The sequence below is a fragment of the Salvelinus alpinus genome, chromosome 33, assembly GCF_045679555.1.
Source record: "Salvelinus alpinus chromosome 33, SLU_Salpinus.1, whole genome shotgun sequence".
NCBI classification, from domain to species: domain Eukaryota; kingdom Metazoa; phylum Chordata; class Actinopteri; order Salmoniformes; family Salmonidae; genus Salvelinus; species Salvelinus alpinus.
The window spans coordinates 24835763-24856494 of NC_092118.1; the positions used below are offsets into that span (position 1 = coordinate 24835763).

Sequence of the window (20732 nt, forward strand, 5' to 3'; positions counted from 1 at the left end):
GATGAATGCATGAATGCAATAGGTGGCAAAAGTAATCAGAATTGATACTGCCTTGGAGAAGATCAAGCATTTCATTCAAATGGTAAAAAAAAAACAAGAGTTAATGACATATCAGTAGTGGAGGACCATAGCATTAGGTATTCTTCTCTCTCGATATATTTTTCCTACAAACTGCAACTTGGCCGCATTCTGTTGGAGATATTATTTTTGCTTCCACATCACTGGTTTGACCACAAGGTCGTGCTCACAGATCACACTTCTTCAGTCAGCTGAAATTCCCTTGTGTGTTGCTGCCAATAAATTAGCGCATGCGTACTGCTGCTGGTTGGAAGGAGGGGGAGGCCATCCATTTCATTTACGAGGCCTGTGCGAACTCGGCATAGAGAGAGCGTCCAAACGTCAAATTGGGATATTCTTCTTTTTACTTCAGACAAACTGGATGCTCGCAATAACATACATCATCTTCATGGCCTGCCGCGTTAAGTTGTAAAGACATCTGGTCAACATAAAGCGATAGCTTACGGTGAGTTGTTGTACACTCAAGCAGTGTCTCTATCGCTGTGCTGCAATACCATCTCAGCCCGGAAAGCTTCCCAATAATTTGAAAGAAAATGTCAAATTAGGCGGTTTTGTATTTTTGTAATTAGTTTCTTACCGCCGTTATAACTACATCTATTAACTTAATATAATTCCAAGTGGTTTTTAATGGCTCAACAAACGGCTCAACCCATTTAACCGGTGCTATTAGCTAGCTACATTAGCGACCTCCGCGTTCCTTCGATCAGTCGCATTGACTGACTGGTGCCCGGACGAGAAGGGTCAGCCAATTGATGGAACCAACGGGTTATTTAACGGGTAGTTTGTCTGAGTTTTCTGTGTTGTGGCTGCTGACAGCTCAGCATTAACGACAAGCAAGACAGGAAGTGGGTATGTTACTGTCCGCAAGGCAAAATGTTACTGCATGCCTGAATTATATTGTTAATCGCCTGGCCTCGTGCACAGCTCAATCTAGTTACACTGTTGTGGGTGACTGGTTCTGTGTTCCAAACCAATATCTGTCAATTCGGGATTTGTTCATTGTTGTGATTTTGGATGTTGTGGTAATCAATCTTCTATCTACACATGTTTTGTAACATTGTTGTCCCTAAATGTTGCAATGTAACCACATGTTATCGCGTGCTGTGGCATGCCTGTCTGAAACCATGTAACCTCAACTTGTTGTGCCACACTTCGCTACAACCTTGTCTAAGTTATTATGAGCCGTAGCGATAATCAGAAGCTATAGCATTTGGTTATTTCCAGTTGTTTTGATTGTCTCTTGTGGCATTAGTTAGGCTGTAGGCTTACATGCCATTGAATGTATAATATTGTGAATGTGACAAAGCACCAGAATCTCGTTGTACTTGGCATGATGTGCTGTCAGTTACATTTTAAAGAAACAGGCGTCAAAAGCCTATAATGAATGCAGTGTGAAATATTTGGTTTACTTTTTAGGGGTCATGGGCGGTCACATGAACAATTTGGGCATCACAGAGGAGTAATTAACAAAATCACTTCTCTGCCTAACAAATGCCCCATCTTCACTATCTGGTTATTAAGTGCAAAGTGTAATGTAGCATGCTACTGTAGCTTTGGGTTTTCCATTAGAGAAAAATCTGTTATCAAGATGGTGGGAGGAGATGATCCTGGCATTCATTATCCTCCAATGTATTTGGAAACCAGACTGGAACATGTTTGGGATCTGTATGTTGTCTGAGCTGGGCCTTCTGCAGCCTTTTTGGGGTGTCCACCTGGTGCATGGAGGCTGAGTGAGTGTTTGCGTCCCATTTATCCCAAAGTGTGCACTCTGCTCCTCAAGGTAAGTGAACAAGTGTGCACTTAGGGCATAAGGATAGGCTGTAGAATTGGTATGCAGTGAGTGAAGACAAGGCTGTCCTCCTCTCTAGCTGTAAAGGCAAGCAGACCATCTACTGATACCCTGATGAAGGCAGTTGTCGAAAGGCACTGTTTTTAAAAAGTTTGCTTGTAAACTTCTATTGTGCTACCCAGAGTTGCAGAATAGATAGGTTAGCTGACAACGTCATGAAAATGACGTGCACGCTTCCATGAGGCAGAAGTCAGCGTGTTGTGATTATGGATGGCCAGATTGCTTGCAAGAATGACAAGAAATGACCATGTGGGAATTGTAAGTGGCTCATTTCATCTTACTGATCCCATGTCTTTGTTTTGAGGTGTTTTAACTGATTTTATGTTGGTGCTAATATGGCTGAAATTCTTTAGCTAGTTAACCAACAACTGTAGCAATGTATTTGAGAAAAGTGCTCATTGTGTAATTATTTTATAAACATTGGACACAAAATATACACATTGTCTACAATCTAAGCCAACCCTGTCTGTTTGGCTCCATAGTTGAGCACTCCTCGGGTTTTGTTCCTAAACAACCAACCAGTCTGTCTTTCACTTTGCTCCAGTGTTCATGCACCTTGGTTTGATAGTGAGCTATTGACAAAGAGCAGAGGAAGGTGTATTGGTGGTTAGTGTGGTCGATGTATTCCGTACCTGCATGGGTCTGCCTCAGTAGATGGGGTCTGTCCCTGAGGCAGACCCATGCAGGTACGGAATACATCGACCACACTAACCACCAATACACCTTCCTCTGCTCTTTGTCAATAGCTCACTCTGCAGTATTGATCGACTGATGGTAGATTGCATTAGCCACTGAGCAGGGCAGGCTGAAGAAGACTAGAGGTGTCAGCTGAAGCTCATTTCTGCTCTCCCTTGTCTCTATGAAGTATTTAGTATCTCAGAGCTCAGCTTACACACTCAGCAGGAAGGGAGGTAATGGCTGCTGCTCCTCTGTCTGCTGCACACGCTCTCATTAGACATCTTAAGCCTGGCCAACAGGCCAAGGACCCTGACCTTTAATTAAACAATTACCACATTCTATTTATTTTTTTTCTCCTCCCAAATGTATCTTCCTCCCAAATGCATGTTCGTTTTTGTTTTGTAGATTTGTGTAGTCCTCAATTGAAAGTGGCATTAACATGATCTGGTGGGCACTAGACTAGCGTACCTAGATGTTTGTGTTTTTATTCCCCTTTACCTCTATTATCCTCAGTCAGTTTGAGCTGGCTTGGAAAAGTTGTTTTTAGAGGAGCAATGACATTTTGAGATTAATAATGAGTTGGTTAGTTGTTGCTTGTCTGAGCAGTGCCTGTGCGGGTTGTTAGTGGCCGGGAAGGAAAATAAATTGCCCCACGCCCCCTGCTGTTTCGTTCAACAAGGCACTTCAGGGGCATGCATTTGAGCTACATTCTGTTTCTTGAATATCTAGCAGTAAGATGGTGAGAGAAGTAGCCTAGGCCTAGATGGTGTTTGACATGCACTCTGACCCCTGGCTTCTGTATGTGGTGGATCATGCTCGGATCAATTTAAGTTATCCAATCAGAACCATGTCATACTAACAACACGTTTTAGTAGCACCACCATAAGTGTACTACAATGCACTATAATTATTTTCACACACTGCAGTCAGTGTGCAGCTTTCAAAGAGCCTGGCCTTGTAGCCATTCAGCTTCATATTATTCTATGTCATTAAAACAACCCTGTCACTGTGGTCTCTATGTAACATGGGAGTAGAGGTGGCAGAGAGCCATATTAGCCCTGCTCTCTCTTTTCCTCTGTTGCTCCTATGTCTCCTTCTCTGTCCAGCAGCTGTGGAAGGAAGGAGCAGTGTTGTTTTGGGGCCCACAGGGAGGGCGAGACCCCTCCGGCCCTGCCTACCGCCCAGCAGAATGGGGGCATTGTGATGGAGGTCTGAGGCACAAACACAGTGGGCGAGCATCTCCATCTGGGCAGCGGCTGGCAAGGCAGGCTGCTCCTTGAGATGGGCATAGATCTCCTGCTACTGGACATGCTGGACAGCCACAGGGACCTTCACACTTCTAAGGAGAGCACAGCCGCTGGCCTGACACACACACACTGAGACCCAGTGAGACTCACTCCCTGCTGAGAATCATTTTACACCAATCTGACCCTAAACCCAGATTAGAATAACTGCTTAAGGTGCTATTTGTCTAATTGAGTTTTTGCGTTGTTGTGTAAAAGCACACATCTTCTTTACTTCTATAAAAGTTCCTACACAGATTTTGGTAGAGTGGTTATTGTTTTAAGACACAGGTGCACTGACTAAGAATCACATTCACACCACTATTTTCAGTAACTGTTGCCTTCCCAGGTCAACTGTTGTGTGTGTATGTCACCGAGAAAGGGTGACATGGTGAGAATGCCCCCAGAGGTGAGGGTAGTTAACTTGACAAGCTGACAGCAGCACTGCCTGCCATATCTGAGACCTGCTGCAACCCAAACTTTTTTTTTATCTCAGTAATCACTCAACAGGAAGTGATGCTTTAAAGACAGCACTGAGAGACATTCCAAAGCTCAGTATAGTTGACAGATTTATAGGAGAGGTGATTGAAGTTCAGTCACTGAATGCCATCTATCCCTTGTTGCCTTTCTCTCCTATGTTTCCAACCTGTTTTAAGACAAACTTGTTTTAGAAAACCATTGCAACCCCCTATTGTGTGAACTGTCAGGTGGCCACAGTTAATTATTCAAATGTTTGGCTTTGGAAGGCATTAGTCAGGGTTTTGTGTTTGTGGGAGCTGATTTGAATTAATGAGCAAAAGATAAATGTTGAGCCGATGGGAACATAAGGTCACTTCCTCCTCCAGACGGAGCCATGCAGAAGGGCTCACATTAAGACACTATGTTGTTACGTACTGGGCTGGCTGTGGCTGACTAACCTGACTGACTGGCTGTTAAACTGATGAGGATGATGGCTGACCCTTGTTTGGCATCATGGACTCTGATCGTGGCATTTGATCTGGGAGCGGGCATATCATTGAAATGTTATCAGTAGCTAGGCCTAGCCTGCACGTCAGCCATATTGAGTGTTTTGTCAAATTGCTCTGGTCTGGGGGGGCTTTGCCTGTTTTAGTCATTCTATTTCTGTTGGGAATGTGGTATTAATAAGTGACCCTCATTGTCTTGTCCACACAGGGCTGAGGTTGTTCTGGCCCTGTGGTCACCAAGCTAGCAGGAAGTGTTGTGAAGTCACTGCAGGGAAGAGATGTATGCTGCTTGCCTGTCCTGTATTTTAGCCTGGGGTTTCCCCTGCTTTCCCCGCACTTCCCTACGAGCAGCTCTATGGTAGATGCGTAACTTTGGATTTGAGGAGCCCTCAATGAAAGGGAGAGAATATGATGTTGGTGGTTATGTAACTGATGGGGCCGTGGGGGGTAGACTCATATAGCCTAACTATACTGTTGTTGTTGAGACTGACCTGTTTGTTTGGAACATGGGATAAGTCCTAGATGATACATCTGTCTCAGTGGGGAAGCCATCTACTTTCATCTGCTGTTTGATGGATTTCAGGCCAACCTGTACAAGCTAACTTCAAATAACAACCAGCATCAAAGACAGTGGAATTCTCAACAATGGATCAGTAGACGCTTATAAAAGTCTAGATTTGAATTATTTTAATAGTTATAGTAGTATAATAGTTACTTGACACCATCTTTGAGCTCTTTGATAATGATGCAGGTTACAGGCTAGGTTTACTTCCTGAAAGCAGATATGATTTCAACAAAGGATTTTATCAGCTTACAAGTCACCTCTGAACTTGATGTAGCACGTTTGACTCAACAGCAGTCCAATCAGGCCGAAGGCAGCCCTCATCCAAGGGCTAGCTGGCCAATCAGGATGAACCAAGACAAGAGCTCAAACATGAGAACGGTTTCTGGGAAAACAAGGAGAACTTGCAGCAGCTATTGATTAATACAAAAGGAGGACCGTTGCTCTGGTAGTCCGAGCATGATTAGTGATGTGCTTGTCTGCAGTCTATCTTTCAGACTACTCTGCTATGGTGGGGGGCTGGTCATGTTCTCTGTGAACCTACCACTGTACAGCCACGTTGTGTTGTCACCCATATTACTAAGAAAAGCAGCACTAGTTTAATTCTCTCAAAGCTCTCTTCAGTCCTTGACTGGGGTACTGAGTGTGTCAACTAGCAGTGTCATTGACACCTCAAATGGCTATAATTACTATTTGCAGTAATTGTTACTACTTCAAACGCAACTCCTGGAACGTCTTCAATTTTGAGTATGCTAATTTTGTTTCCTGTGTCTAAAAAAAATTTGCTTCAGGAAATGAGTTGACTGTCAGACACTGCTCTTGTAGTGGTTTTTGTCTGGTATTGGACAGTCCACCTAGCTGGGGTGGAGAGCTGATGTCCAGTTTGAACAGTGCTGCTCTGCTATTTACACACACACACACACACACACAGCATTCTGCTGACAGGCTGCCTAGCTGCTGCATCTTTCCAGGCCTTTGCATTACTATATCAGGGTCAGCTTTGGGGAAAATAAACCCCTGCCATCGCCAGTTTCTCCCCAAACAACTCCTCTGAGCCTCTGGGAAATGTTATAATGTGCCAGACAGTCATTCTGCGTGTTCTGACCCTGGTAGATGTTGGTTGGTTTGTTTTACAGCATTAACCTCATTGGGGTGAGGCAAGGACTCAGGTAGAGTTTGGGTAAATGTTAAAGCTCACACACTGGTAGGATTGTCAAACGTTTGCCTGCCGAAGGCACTTAGCATCTCTGAACAGTGTGTCGGCGGTCAATCCCTTTTTTTTGTGTTCACACAGCAAAGACCTTGGAATTCATCAGCCACTCAGCCTTGTTAAAATACTCTAAACCAGAAGGTTGCAGTAGCATTGTTTGGCAATTCCTATCCGTGCTTATGGTCTAGATTCCAAGCTCTGCGCTAATGTTGCTTTTTTGGTAAAAATCCCTTGTTGATACTAGCCACATGGCCACAGCTAGATAACTACCTAGCAAGATAATGACGAAACAATTTAATTCACGCTCCATAATCCCAAACTGCCAGTGCCAGCCCATAGCCAAATGTTTTGCTAGCTAATGTTAGCATATTCGCTAGCTAGCACATCAGTGCAGTGTCCTTATTAACTAGCTAACACGGGCAGCTGTTTAATGGGAACAGGCTAATCCATTGTGAATTAATTACGTCAGTGCTAAACTCAACAAAAAAAGAAACGACCCTGTCTTTCAAAGAGAATTCGTACAAATCCAAATAACAATTCTTCATTGTAAAGGGTTTAAACACTGTTTCCCATGCTTGTTCAATGAACCATAAACAATTAATGAACATGCACCTGTGGAACGGTTGTTAAAACACTAACAGCTTACAGATGGTAGGCAATTAAGGTCACGGTTATGAAAACTTAGGACACTAAAGAGGGCTTTCTACTGACTCTGAAAAGCACCAAAAGAAAGATGCCCAGGGTCCCTGCTCATCTGCGTGAATGTGCCTTAGGCATGCTGCAAGGAGGCATGAGGGCTGCAGATGTGGCCAGGGCAATAAATTGCAATGTCTGTACTGTGAGACGCCTAAGACAGCGCTACAGGGAGACAGGACGGACAGCTGATCGTCCTCACAGTGGCAGACCACGTGTAACAACACCTGCACAGGATCGGTACATCACACCTGCGGGACAGGTACAGGATGGCAACAAAACCTGCCCGAGTTACACCAGGAATGCACAATCTCTCCATCAGTGCTCAGACTGTCCGCAATAGGCTGAGAGAGGCTGGATTGAGGGCTTGTAGACCTGTTGTAAGGCAGGTTCTCACCAGACATCACTGGCAACAACGTCGCCTATGGGCACAAACCCACTGTCGCTGGACCAGAGAGGACTGGCAAAAAGTGCTCTTCACTGACGAGTTGCGGTTTTGTCTCACCAGGGGTGATGGTCGGATTCGTGTTTTATCGTCGAAGGAATGAGCGTTACACCGAGGCCTGTACTCTGGAGCGGGATCGATTTGGAGGTGTAGCGTCTGTTATGGTCCGGGGCGGTGTGTCACAGCATCATTGGACTGAGCTTGTTGTCATTGCAGGCAGGCAATCTCAATGCTGTTCATTACAGGGAAGACATCCTCCTCCCTCATGTGGTACCCTTCCTGCAGGCTCATCCTGACATGACCCTCCAGCATGACAATGCCACCATGCACAGAATGAGCAGTATGGCTGATTTCCTGCAAGACAGTACTGTCAGTGTTCTGCCATGGCCAGCGAAGAGCCCGGATCTCAATCCCATTGAGCACGTCTGGGACCTGTTGGATGTGAGGGCTAGGGCCATTCCACCCCCAGAAATGTACGGGAACTTGCAGGTACCTTGGTGGAAGAGGGGGGGTAACATCTCACAGCATCAACTGGCAAATATGGTGCAGTCCATGCGGAGGAGATGCACTGCAGTTCTTAATGCAGCTGGTGGCCACACCAGATACTGACTGTTACTTTTGATTTGGACCCTCCCACTTTTGTTCAGAGACACATTATTCCATGTCTGTAGAACTTGTTCAATTTGTCTCAGTTGTTGAATTTGGTATGTTCATACAAATATTTACACGTGAAGTTTGCTGAAAATAAACGCAGTTGACAGTGAGAGGGCGTTTTTTTGTTGTTGCTGAGTTTAGCTACAGCGGTTAGCTAGCTTGAAGTTGGTAGTGTTTTGTTCATTGTGTCTGTGGATTTAGCTAGCTACCATCCTATGGCCTACATTGTATATGAAGTGTGACTGTCTCATCTGTAGACGTATGGGGGAAAAATTCTCTTTTTGTTGGATTTTTACCCTAGACCCACTTCAATTTGCTTACTGCCCCAATGGGTCCACAGACAATGCAATCGCCATCACACTGCCCTATCCCATCTGGATGAGGAATACCTATGTAAGAATGGTGTTCATTGGCTACAGCTCAGCATTCAACACCATAGTACCCTCCATACTCGTCATTAAGCTTGAGACCCTGGGTCTTGACCCCGCCCTGTGCAACTGGGTCCTGGACTTCCTGATGGGCCGTCCCAAGGTGGTGAAGGTAGGAAACAACATCTCCGCTGATCCTCAACACTGGGGCCCAACAAGGGTGCGTTCTCAGCCCCCTCCTGTACTCCCTCTTCACCCACGACTGCATGGCCATGCACGCCTCCAACTCAATCACTCAATCAAATTTGCAGACGACACTACAGTGGTAGTCTTAATTACCAACAATGACAAGACAACCTACAGGGAGGAGGTGAGGGCTCTGTGTGGTGTCAGCAAAACAAAATAGATGATCGTGGACTTCAGGAAACAGCAGAGGGAGCATCCCCCTATCCACATCAACGGGACAGTAGTGGAGAAGGTGGAAAGTTTTAAGTTCCTCGGCGTACACATCACTGACAAACTGAAATGGTCCACCCAAACAGACAGTGTGGTGAAGAAGGCACAACAGCGCCTCTTAAACCTCAGGAGGCTGAACAAATTTGGCTTGTCATCTCAAACCCTCAATAACTTTTACAGGTGCACAATCGAGAGCATCCTGTCGGGCTGTATCACCGCCTGGTACGGCAACTGCATCGCCCACAAACGCAGGGCTCTCCAGAGGGTGGTGCGGTCTGCACAGTGCATCACCGGGGGCAAACTACCTACCCTCCAGGATAGCTACAACACCCAACGTCACAGGAAGGCAACAAATATCATCAAGGACAACAACCACCCGAGCCACTGCCTGTTCACCCCTCTTCCATCCAGAAGGTGAGGTCCGTACAGGTGTATCAAAGCTGGGACAGAGAAGCTGTTTTTCTATCTATCTCAAGGCCATCAGATTGTTCAACAGCCATCTCTAGCACAGAGAGGTGGCTGCCTACTTTCAGACTTGATATCATTGGCCACTTTTTAATAAATGGAACACTAGTCACTTTTTAATAACGACACTTTTAAGAATGTTTACATATCTCACATTACTCATCTCATATGTGTATACTGCATCCGACACGATCTATTGCATCTTAGCCGCTCTCACTGCTCATCCACATATTTTATATTTATATATTCTTATCCCATTCCTTTACTAGATTGTGTGTTAGGTTTTGTTGTGGAATTGTTGATATTACATGTTAGATACTGCTGCACTGTCGGATCTAGAAGCATAAGCATTTCGCTACACTCACAGTAACATCTAAGAATTTGTTCTTAACTCACTTGCATAGATAAAGGTTAAATAAAAAAATCTGCCAACCATGTGATTTTATTTCATTTAACCGCAGTGCTTTGTCTTAGCTATATGCTTTGCAATGCATGACAGTTAACAGTCTACCTATGCTTCCATTGTAGACATGGAAATGCCAATGGTGTCACGTTCCTGACCTGTTTTCTGTTAGTTTTGTATGTGTTTAGTTGGTCAGGACGTGAGCTGGGTGGGAATTCTATGTTGTGTGTCTAGTTTGTCTGTTTCTATGTCAGCCTAGTGTGGGTTCTCAATCAGAGGCAGATGGTAGTCGTTGTCTCTGATTGAGACTCATATATAGGAGGCTTGTTTTGTGTTGGGAGTTTGTGGGTGTTTGTTACCTGTCTCTGTGTTTGTGTTCTGCACCAGATAGGTCTGTATCGGTTTTGCACATTTGTTATTTTGTAGGTTGTTTGTAGTGTTTCTCTTGTGTTTGTATTAAACATGTTTAACACTAGCCGCGCTGCATTTTGGTCCTCTCCTTCACCCCTGGAAGAAAACCTTTACAAATGGCCTGTATTTATGTTAAGTCTGGACCAGTGTTTGTGCATAAGGTTATCTTCACCCACAGTATGTGAGACTATTGTACAGTCATAAATAGAGGATGACCGATTATGATTTTTCAACACCGATACGATTATTGGAGGACCAAAAAAGCCGATGCCGATTTTTATTTTTTAAAATTTGTAATAATGACAATTACAACAATACTGAATGAACACCTAATATAATACATCAATACAATCAATTTAGCCTCAAATAAATAATGAAACATGTTCAATTTGGTTTAAATAATGCAAAAAGTGTTGGAGAAGAAATTAAAAGTGCAATATGTGCCATGTAAGAAAGCTAACATTTAAGTTCCTTGCGCAGAACATGAGAACATATGAAAGCTGGTGGTTCCTTTTAACATGAGTCTTCAATATTCCCAGGTAGGAAGTTTTAGGTTGTAGTTATTATAGGACTATTTCTCTCTATACGATTTGTATTTCATATACCTTTGACTATTGGATGTTCTTATAGGCACTTTAGTATTGCCAGTGTAAAAGTATAGCTTCCATCCCTCTCCTCGTCGCTACCTGGGCTCGAACCAGGACCACATCGACAACAGCCACCCTCGAAGCAGCGTTTCCCATGCAGAGCAAGGGGAACAACTACTCCAAGTCTGAGAGTGACGCTCTGAGAGTGACGTTTGAAACGCTATTAGCGCGCACCCTGCTAACTAGCTAGCCATTTCACATCGGTTACACCAGCCTAATCTCGGGAGTTGATATGCTTGAAGTCATAAACAGTGCAATGCTTGAAGCTCAACGAAGAGCTGCTGGCAAAAAGCACGTAAGTGCTATTTGAATGAATGCTTATGAGCCTGCTGGTGCCTACCATCGCTCAGTCAGACTTCTCTATCAAATCATAGACTTAATTATAATATAACACACAGAAATACGAGCCTTAGGTCATTAATATGGTCGAATCCGGAAACTATCATCTCAAAAACAAAACGTTTATTCTTTCAGTGAAATACGTAACCGTTCCGTAATGTATCTAACGGATGGCATCCCTAAGTCTAAATATTCCTGTTACATTGCACAACCTTCAATGTTATGTCATAATTACGTAAAATTCTGGCAAATTAGTTCGCAATTAGCCAGGCGGCCCAAACTGTTGCATATACCCTGACTCTGCGTGCAATGAACGCAATAGAAGTGACACAATTTCACCTGGTTAATATTGCCTGCTAACCTGGATTTCTTTTAGCTAAATATGCAGGTTCAAAAATATATACTTCTGTGTATTGATTTTAAGAAGGGCATTGATGTTTATGGTTAGGTACACGTTGGCGCAACGACAGTCCTTTTTCGCGAATGCGCACCGCATCGATTATATGCAACGCAGGACACGCTAGATAAACTAGTAATATCATCAACCATGTGTAGTTATAACTAGATTGATTGATTGTTTTTTATAAGATACGTTTAATGCTAGCTAGCAACTTACCTTGGCTTCTTACTGCATTCTCGTAACAGGCAGGCTCCTAGTGAGGCAGGTGGTTAGAGCGTTGGACTAGTTAACCGTAAGGTTGCAAGATTGAATCTCTGAGCTGACAAGGTAAAAATCTGTCGTTCTGCCCCTGAACAAGGCAGTTAGCCTAGGAACGGTGGGTTGTCATTGAAAATAAGAATGTGTTCTTAACTGACTTGCCTAGTTAAATAAAGGTGTAAAAAAAGCAAAATCGGCGTCCAAAATTTCCGATTGTTATGAACACTTGAAATCGGCCCTAATTAATCGGCCATTCCGATTTAATCGGTCGACCTCTAGTCATAAACAACCTGTTGGCCTTGCAGGTTACTTTGCAGAAATCCTCTAAGCATCTCTCACTAGGCTTATGAACTCAGATTTTCACACACACCTTCTCTGATGGCCTCTTTTTATGCAGGTCAAACAAAACCAGGCCTCAGTGCAGCACGCACTCCATTTCTCAGCCTGGGGAATCTCATGTAGCCTCTCCCTCTTCTCTTAATGGGATCAATTCTGCCTGCCACACAGGTCACTTTAATACAGTCATTGGGTGTAAGATAAGATTGCTTTCATTTTACTACCTTTGGGCATGTTTTAAGTTCTCTCCAACCCTACCTGTCTTCACACCCTTGAGCATTGAGACATCTGCTTGCTTTTTCCCCCCTAATATTGTTATGTGTTTCTTAATGTTGGTTGCTTGAGATTCAAATGAAGACTTGTCCACACATTGCTTGGCGTCTTGGCACCTCTGTGTGAGGAGACTGCATGCAGCCCCGTGGGGTATAATAATGTAATTGAGAGAAGGATTCTTTATATCAGTAATGATGAATGGTTTGCCTCTGAGATGAGCTCTTCACAGCTCCGCTCATACAAAGTCGGTATTAAGAAAATAACTGAATACCAAAGCATACGATGCTCGTGTGTCTGTTCTGGTATATCTTTGTGTGCATCTTTCTGGCTGTGTGACAGTATGTTGAGTGTGATGTGACTTGATGTGGGCTGTGTGAATCTAGGCCATATGTAGAGACTAGAGGAGATATAACACACTTCAGCACACTGTCCTGACCTGGAGCTCAAGGACTTGCAGTCTTGCACTCACTAAACCCTAATGTCTGCACCATTTGACCATTTTCATTTCCCTATCAATAATGCGTTGCCTTCATTACAATGAAGCATGTTTGTTCATTCTGATATTAATTTGTTGAATATCTTTATTGACATTATCTTTGTCTCACAAAGATTTATATTAGATGTATTGTAGCCTACCACAATTAACTTTTATCTCATCAGGAGCCTAGTCTGTCTTTTTAAAGAGGATATATGAGGAAGAGAATTCAATTCCACTCTGTGAGCGTGCATGTGAGTCTCTGTGGAGGGTGCTAATGGAAGTCTGTTTAGGGATTCATTATTCACAGGCTAGCTGTGTGTGTAGGGGCCGCGGGGTGTGGCTCCATTATTCATGTTTAGTGTCAGAGTGAAACAACTCTCACGGGACCAGTACAGAAAAGTATGAATATGTACGCACTCACTACTGTAAATCGCTCTGGATTAGAGCCTTTGCTAAATTACTAAAATGTAAAGGACTCACTGTCACTGCAGCACTGAAGCCTTTACCACAGCAGCACGGGACAGGCCTTCACCCCACAACCTCTCTTCTCTGTACATCTTCCTCACTTCCTCTGTATCTCCTGTCACTCTTCTTCCCTCACTCTCCCCTGCCACAGTCTGTCAGTTGGAGATGAGTGATTTGCGTTGTTGTACCAGGACCCTGCTCTGCTGAACCCTCTCATTGCTGTGTGTGATGAGGCTCTTTGTCACCTATTACTCTGGCTTCTCCTGTAGATGGAGTGGGGAGCTGTACAGTGAGGCACATTGACTGAGGCAGGCAGACTGCTTCGCTGTGTGTTTAAGACACTGCAGCAGTCTATTTGGCTGCTAGTGCCGGTACCCTTCTGTCAGAACCGAGCGCAGTCATTTCTCTCTCTCACTCGCTCTCACACTGTCTCAGCCTCCCAAATCCCCTTTCATGGCTCAAGCTCCTTCTGCCTCGATTTGTCTCTGTTCAATGAACTCCTTCGTCACCCTCTCCTTAGCGTGCATTCCTCCCCTTCCCTCTGCCTCCATGCTGCTTGACAACTAGGGGTTCCAGCCCCCACCCCCTCCAGCTGTCTGCCCACCTTCCCCAGAATAATTTCCTTTGTAGCATCTCTGACAGTCTGTGGGTGGAGAGAATCCCCTCATACGTACACACACACACACACACACACACACACACACACACACACACACACACACACACCTAATGTATGCAATTATGAAAATGAATGCAGTCTCACTTTTCCTGGATATGCAGAGGCTATAAATAGAATGAGATTAGCAAATTGCCTGCATGTGCTGAGTTTGAGACCACAGCTAAGAGAGCTGCTGTGGCTCTGCTGCTGCAGCGGCTCTGCTGCTGCTAACACAATAGACGGTCTCTCGTTCTCTCGTCTGCAGCTTCTGAAGGGAACGAGTTTCTTGCTGCCTTTCACCTTCTATGACTGTGCTGTCAAAATAGGCTACACATTTACTCAGATCAACCCCCTCCATTTCTTCTGCATGACATACTGTACTGAACTCAAGTGCATACTGCTGCCTACATGTCGTTCCTGTGAGACTTTCTGACACGCTCACTCTACACCATGTTTTTCTACAAATGGAATAGAGGATGGGGAATTTTATTAGTGATGGGGGGGCGGGTTGATATACAGCTGCTTAACGATATATTGATACTTTGACTCCGTGTGTGCGTAGCCTAGGCTAAATAAATAATACAAATAAAATGTTTTTTTTGCAAGGTAGAGCTAGTCGGCTGTACCGCTGCCAAAATTCTGGTATGTGGAATCCTATGGCTTGTTCTCCATAATATTTTAAAATGGGGAATCAACATGTTTTCAGCACTTGTATTTCCATGACAGATCAAAACTGTCTCATGCGGTCTCTTGTTTCTCTGCAGCAGTGAGCAATATGTTTGGAACATCAAATCGCACTATTGAATTGCAATACATATAGAATCGCAATACATATCGCATCGGCACCTAAGTATGGTGATAATATTGTGAGTTCCCTGGCAATTCCGCCCTGGAATTTATGGTGTTATATTGGAGGTATTAAATGCCCAGTGCAGACATAAACATGATTTTGCTGTTTTATATAGTTGAAGTCGGGAACTTTACATACACTTTAGCCAAATACATTTAAACTCCGTTTTTCACAATTCCTGACATTTAATCCTAGTTCCCTGTCTTATGTCAGTTACGATCACCACTTTATTTTAAGAATGTGAAATGTCAGAATAATAGTAGAGAGAATGATTTATTTCAGCTTTTATTTATTTCATCACATTCCCAGTGGGTCAGAAGTTTACATACACTCAATTAGTATTTGGTAGCATTGCCTTTAAATTGTTTAACTTGGGCCAAACGTTTCAGGTAACCTTCCACAAGCTTCCCACAATAAGTTGGGTGAATTTTGGCCCATTCCTTCCGACAGAGCTGGTGTAATTGAGTCAGGTTTGTAGGCCTCCTTGCTCGCACACACTTTTTTAGTTCTGCCCACAAATCTTCTATGGGATTGAGGTCAGGGCTTTGTGATGGCCACTCCAATACCTTGACTTTGTTGTCAAGCCATTTTGCCACAACTTTGGAAGTATGCTTGGGGGTATTGTCCATTTGGAAGACCAACTTGCGACCAAGCTTCAACTTCCTGACCGATGTCTTGATGTTGCTTCAATATATCCACAATTTACCCTCATGATGCCATCTATTTTGTGAAGTGCACCAGTCCCTCCTGCAGCAAAACACCCCCACAACATGAAGCTGCCACCCCCGTGCCTCAAGGTTGGGATGGTGTTCTTCGGCTTGCAAGCCTCCCTCTTTTTCCTCCAAACATAACGATGGTCATTATGGCCAATCAGTTCAATATTTGTTTCATCAGACCAGAGGACATCTCTCAAAAGTACGATCTTTACGGTCTGCAACTGCACGTAAGGATAGTCTGGCTTTTTTATGGCGGTTTTTGAGCAGTGGCTTCTTCCTTGCTGAGTGGCCTTTCAGGTTATGTGGATATAGATACTTTTGTACCTATTTCCTCCAGCATCTTCACAAGGTCCTTTGCTGCTGTTCTGGGATTGATTTTCTCACCAAAGTACGTTAATCTCTAGGAGACAGAACGCGTCTCCTTCCTGAGCGGTATGACTGCTGCGTGGTCCCATGGTGTTTGTACTTGCATACTATTGTTTGTACAGATGAACATGGTACCTTCAGGCATTTGGAAATTTCTCCCAAGGATGATCCAGACTTGTGGAGGTCTACAATTTTCTTGGCTGATTTCTTTTGATTTTCCCATGGTGTCAAGCAAAGAGGCACTGAGTTTGAAGGTAGGCTTTGAAATACATCCACAGGTACACCTCCAATTGACTCAAATTATGTCAATTAGTCTAAAGTATGACATTTTCTGGAATTTTCCAAGTTCTTTAAAGGCACAGTCAACTTAGTGTATGTGAACTTCTGACCCACTGGAATTGTGATACAGTGAAATAATCTGTCTAAACAATTGTTGGAAAAATGACTTGTCATGCACGAAGTAGATGTCCTAACCGACTTGGCGAAACTATAGTTTGTTAACAAGAAATGTGTGAAGTGGTTGAAAAAAGGGTTTTAATGACTCCCAACCTAAGTGTATGTAAACTTACAACTTTAACTATCTACTGTATATTGCCACACTGAGTTTGGAGTAATACTAAAAGGTTGAATGTCCTTTTTAGTGTAAGAGCTGTTTGAAAATACCGCCTACATGTCTGTCCGTTTTGATGGGATGGAGTTTTGGCCTGCCTGGTTACATCACCAGGCAGTAAAGTAGTTAATAGACCAATAAGAAAGCATTCCAAACCTCTCTGCCAGTAACAGCTAGTTTTGTTTTTCCCTCCCCACACGGAATACTCCCAGACAGTCCTAGCAAAATCTTGCTTGAGAAATTGGTCTCTGCTAAGAAGCTATTTTAGTTTATTGTTGACCATTGATTGTTAAACAATCACAGTAAGGTACATAATTGTTACCCAGAAATGATTTTGATATGGATATAAAAATGGCTGCTATGGGCCTTTAATACAACTACAGTACCTTAGGCCTAGGCTATTTGCTGAGTGTAGGTCTCATGCTCAGATGGCCACAAGAAAAGCATCAGCTCTCTTGTACTGTCTCAACCTTCAATCTGTGGGTAATAGTAATATGGTGAAGGTCTAGTAGTGAGTATTTGTATGGGCTTGGAATACCTAGCCTAGAGTACTGATGGGCCTAGATGAGATCCAGTCAGGCCAGGCTGACAGTTGAGCTGAAGACTGAAGCGGTCAGGTCAGGACCTCGGCAGTTTGAACACGAGCTCTCTACCTCTCCTCTCACATGTAGTCAGCCTGTTGTTGTTCATCTGTCTATCCCCCTGAAACGAAGAGTAGGAGAACAAGATAAACAACAGATGGGTCCAGCCGTTTCAGTGGGACTGCGAAGAACGGACCATGTCTAAAAACGAAGAGAATTGAGCGATGGAAAGGTGGCGTGCAGCAGATGGCAGAGCCAGGCGTGCTCTGTTTAATGAGGTGGAGGAGTGGAGTGGAGCACTACGAAGGGATGCCCACATACCTCCCTCTGTCTTTCTATTTTCCTGTAGGCCTCTCGCTCTCTCTACCATCTTTTCCTCTGTATTTTCCTTTCTCTCCCTCAGATGGCTTTCTCCTCCCATAGCTGCTCCACATGACTCTTGAACAGAGGAATTCAGATCTAGGCTGATCACTTCACTCAAATATAATCATTCTCTTCTCGCTGTTGCGCTTGTTCCACTTTTAGCCTTGTGTATTCCCCACAATCAAAGGCTTGTGTATTCTATTTGTATACCGAAACTAACCCAGTTGTAAGTATAGTGTGTCCCTTGTGGTGCCTTTATGTAGACGTTGACAAACGCCTAGCCTGAGGAAGCTTGCCAGCTTTTAAAACAGTATTTTGCCAGAGAAATTGCCATGTGAGATATTTGGAGTCACCTGTGTCTGTCTTCTCTGTGCTAGGGGTGCTGACCTGGTCCTGTCGTGGAAGTGCCATGTTACTCATGAGCTCACGTTGTGTCGTTTGTTCTCTCTGTGATGCTGGGGCAGTGGGACACAGGATTAGGGCAGACAGATGAAAAGAACAGAAGGGCATATTAGACTCTGGGAGCCAGGCTGCTTTATCTCAGGGCACATCGTGTCTCACTGCGCTAACACTAATTGTAGCCCACTTCCTGGTTCCTGCTACTAGGGACAGTAGGAGGGAGGCAGCAGACAACACTGTGACAGCCAGGCATGTGCCTTGTCTGACTGGAGCAGTTTAGCACCCTGATACTGTCTGTCAGTGCCCTGCTTTAGAACCACCAACACTCGTAACAGAGCACAATGCCTCAAACTTCCACTGTGCACTCTGCTCTGCAAGGGAGGGTCCATGTTCAGTTCTCCTCACTCAGTTAGGCTAAGGCTAGTAGAACGTAGATGCTGTGAGGACACCAGTCATGACACTGAACTCACTGTGCTTCTCACCATAGGATTGTTTACACTGCGTCTGTGCAAAGAGACTAATGATCTCTCACTTGTGTGCATAGCACTTGTGATTTCCATACTCTGTGCAATGACATAATGTTTTATAGTTAATTTATCTTGTGATTTTGCTGTGGTTAGGCTAATCAATAGTGTAAAGAATTTTTCACATTCAAAACTTATCTATTGAGTCATCTGTTGTGAACAGTTATGCACTTGTTGTCTCGTCAACATCGGACCCCTCCACTGAGCTGTGAATGTGTGTACTGTAGTGTGAGCTGTTGCTCTGTATTTGCATAGTCAGGAGGTCACATTTCCATATTTCTCCCTGTACCTTTCTTTGCTGCCAGTAAACTCTACAATACCAACTCTGTGCTACAGGCCCAGCACACACCAACACACCTGCAACCTCTGAGCCTACCATGAAACTCCTCCCAACATAACATCAACATGTCACCAAATAATTGATTAAAACACACTGTTTTGCAATGAATTTCTACAGTAGCCTCAATAGCACCCTCTATGGTAGCACCATGGTGTAGCTGGAGGACAGCTGTTTTCCGTCCTCCTCTGGCTACATTGACTTAAACAACTAGTAGGCTCATGGTTCTCATCCCCTTCCATGGACTTTCACAGTAATTTTGACTTCTGAAGGAAGTCGTCCAAGCGATCAGACCCCTTGCAGTAAGAATTAACATCTTGTCCATCCAATCAAAGGATCAGGTTATGAATCTAGTACAGCTATAGCTCTAGCACTGTAGTGCATAAATTCTGGAGAGTAGTTGACTCAAAGATGATAGTTGAACAGTTGTGAACAAATTTTTTTTTTTACATTTAAGTCATTTAGCAGACGCTCTTATCCAGAGCGACTTACAAATTGGTGCATTCACCTTATGATATCCAGTGGAACAACCACTTTACAATAGTGCATCTAACTCTTTTAAGGGGGGGGGGGGGGTTAGAAGGATTACTTTATCCTATCCTAGGTATTCCTTAAAGAGGTGGGGTTTCAGGTGTCTCCGGAAGGTGGTGATTGACTCCGCTGACCTGGCGTCGTGAGGGAGTTTGTTCCACCATTGGGGTGCCAGAGCAGCGAACAGTTTTGACTGGGCTGAGCGGGAACTGTACTTCCTCAGTGGTAGGGAGGCGAGCAGGCCAGAGGTGGATGAACGCAGTGCCCTTGTTTGGGTGTAGGGCCTGATCAGAGCCTGAAGGTACGGAGGTGCCGTTCCCCTCACAGCTCCGTAGGCAAGCACCATGGTCTTGTAACGGATGCGAGCTTCAACTGGAAGCCAGTGGAGAGAGCGGAGGAGCGGGGTGACGTGAGAGAACTTGGGAAAGTTGAACACCAGACGGGCTGCGGCGGGCTGCAAATTAAGGAGAAGGTGCAGGGAGAGTGAGCGCTAGCTCTATATTTCTTAGTTTACCTTTCATTTACCAACTAATGCAGTTTAATAAAGCTACTCGACAACCTGACTCTGAGAGGAATGCTATTTATGTTTGCTAGATGGCCAAGGCTATCCAACACTGCAACTCTTCCAAGTGAAGCCAAGGTAAGCTTTCAGTTGTATTTATTGTCACCAGGGCCTGCCGGTGTAACTGCTTGTTGTACTGTGTGATTGTCCACTTGGATTTGACTGTGGGATTACTAACAGGTAAGTTCTTTTTGGTTGACTATAACGTTAATATGGTTACAACTAGGGCTGGGATGATACAAGTATTTAGATATCATTAGTATTGTGTTAAGGAAACTAAGTGGATTTAAATTCTTTAGGAAAACATTGTCATCCAGAGTCATTTTCCAAGCTATCGCACACAATTTAACATACAGCAGGTTTTTAAAGGCCCAAAAGGTCAGGGGTGTATTCATTCTGCCAATTCTGTTGCAAAAATGTCTTAAATAGAAGCAAACGGAATAAAACTGGGAGGGACCTACCTGAATTTGTCCAATGGAAACTCATTTTTGTTTTCATTTCAACTGTTTCGACTAATGA

General features: G+C 44.0%; 1 protein-coding gene across 2 annotated transcripts in view; it reads left to right on the top strand.

The window, feature by feature from the left end:
• Positions 1-312: 312 nt before the first annotated feature.
• LOC139563346 (tyrosine-protein kinase CSK-like) overlaps positions 313-20732 on the top strand; it is a 41102-nt gene continuing 20682 nt past the window's right edge. Inside the window, exon 1 of one of the 2 annotated variants that reach the window (XM_071381989.1) lies at positions 313-523. The gene's annotated coding sequence lies outside the window, so the exon portion shown is untranslated. Of the gene's footprint in view, positions 524-786; positions 928-20732 lie in introns of those variants that run through there. The other variant, XM_071381990.1, reaches the window with a different exon arrangement.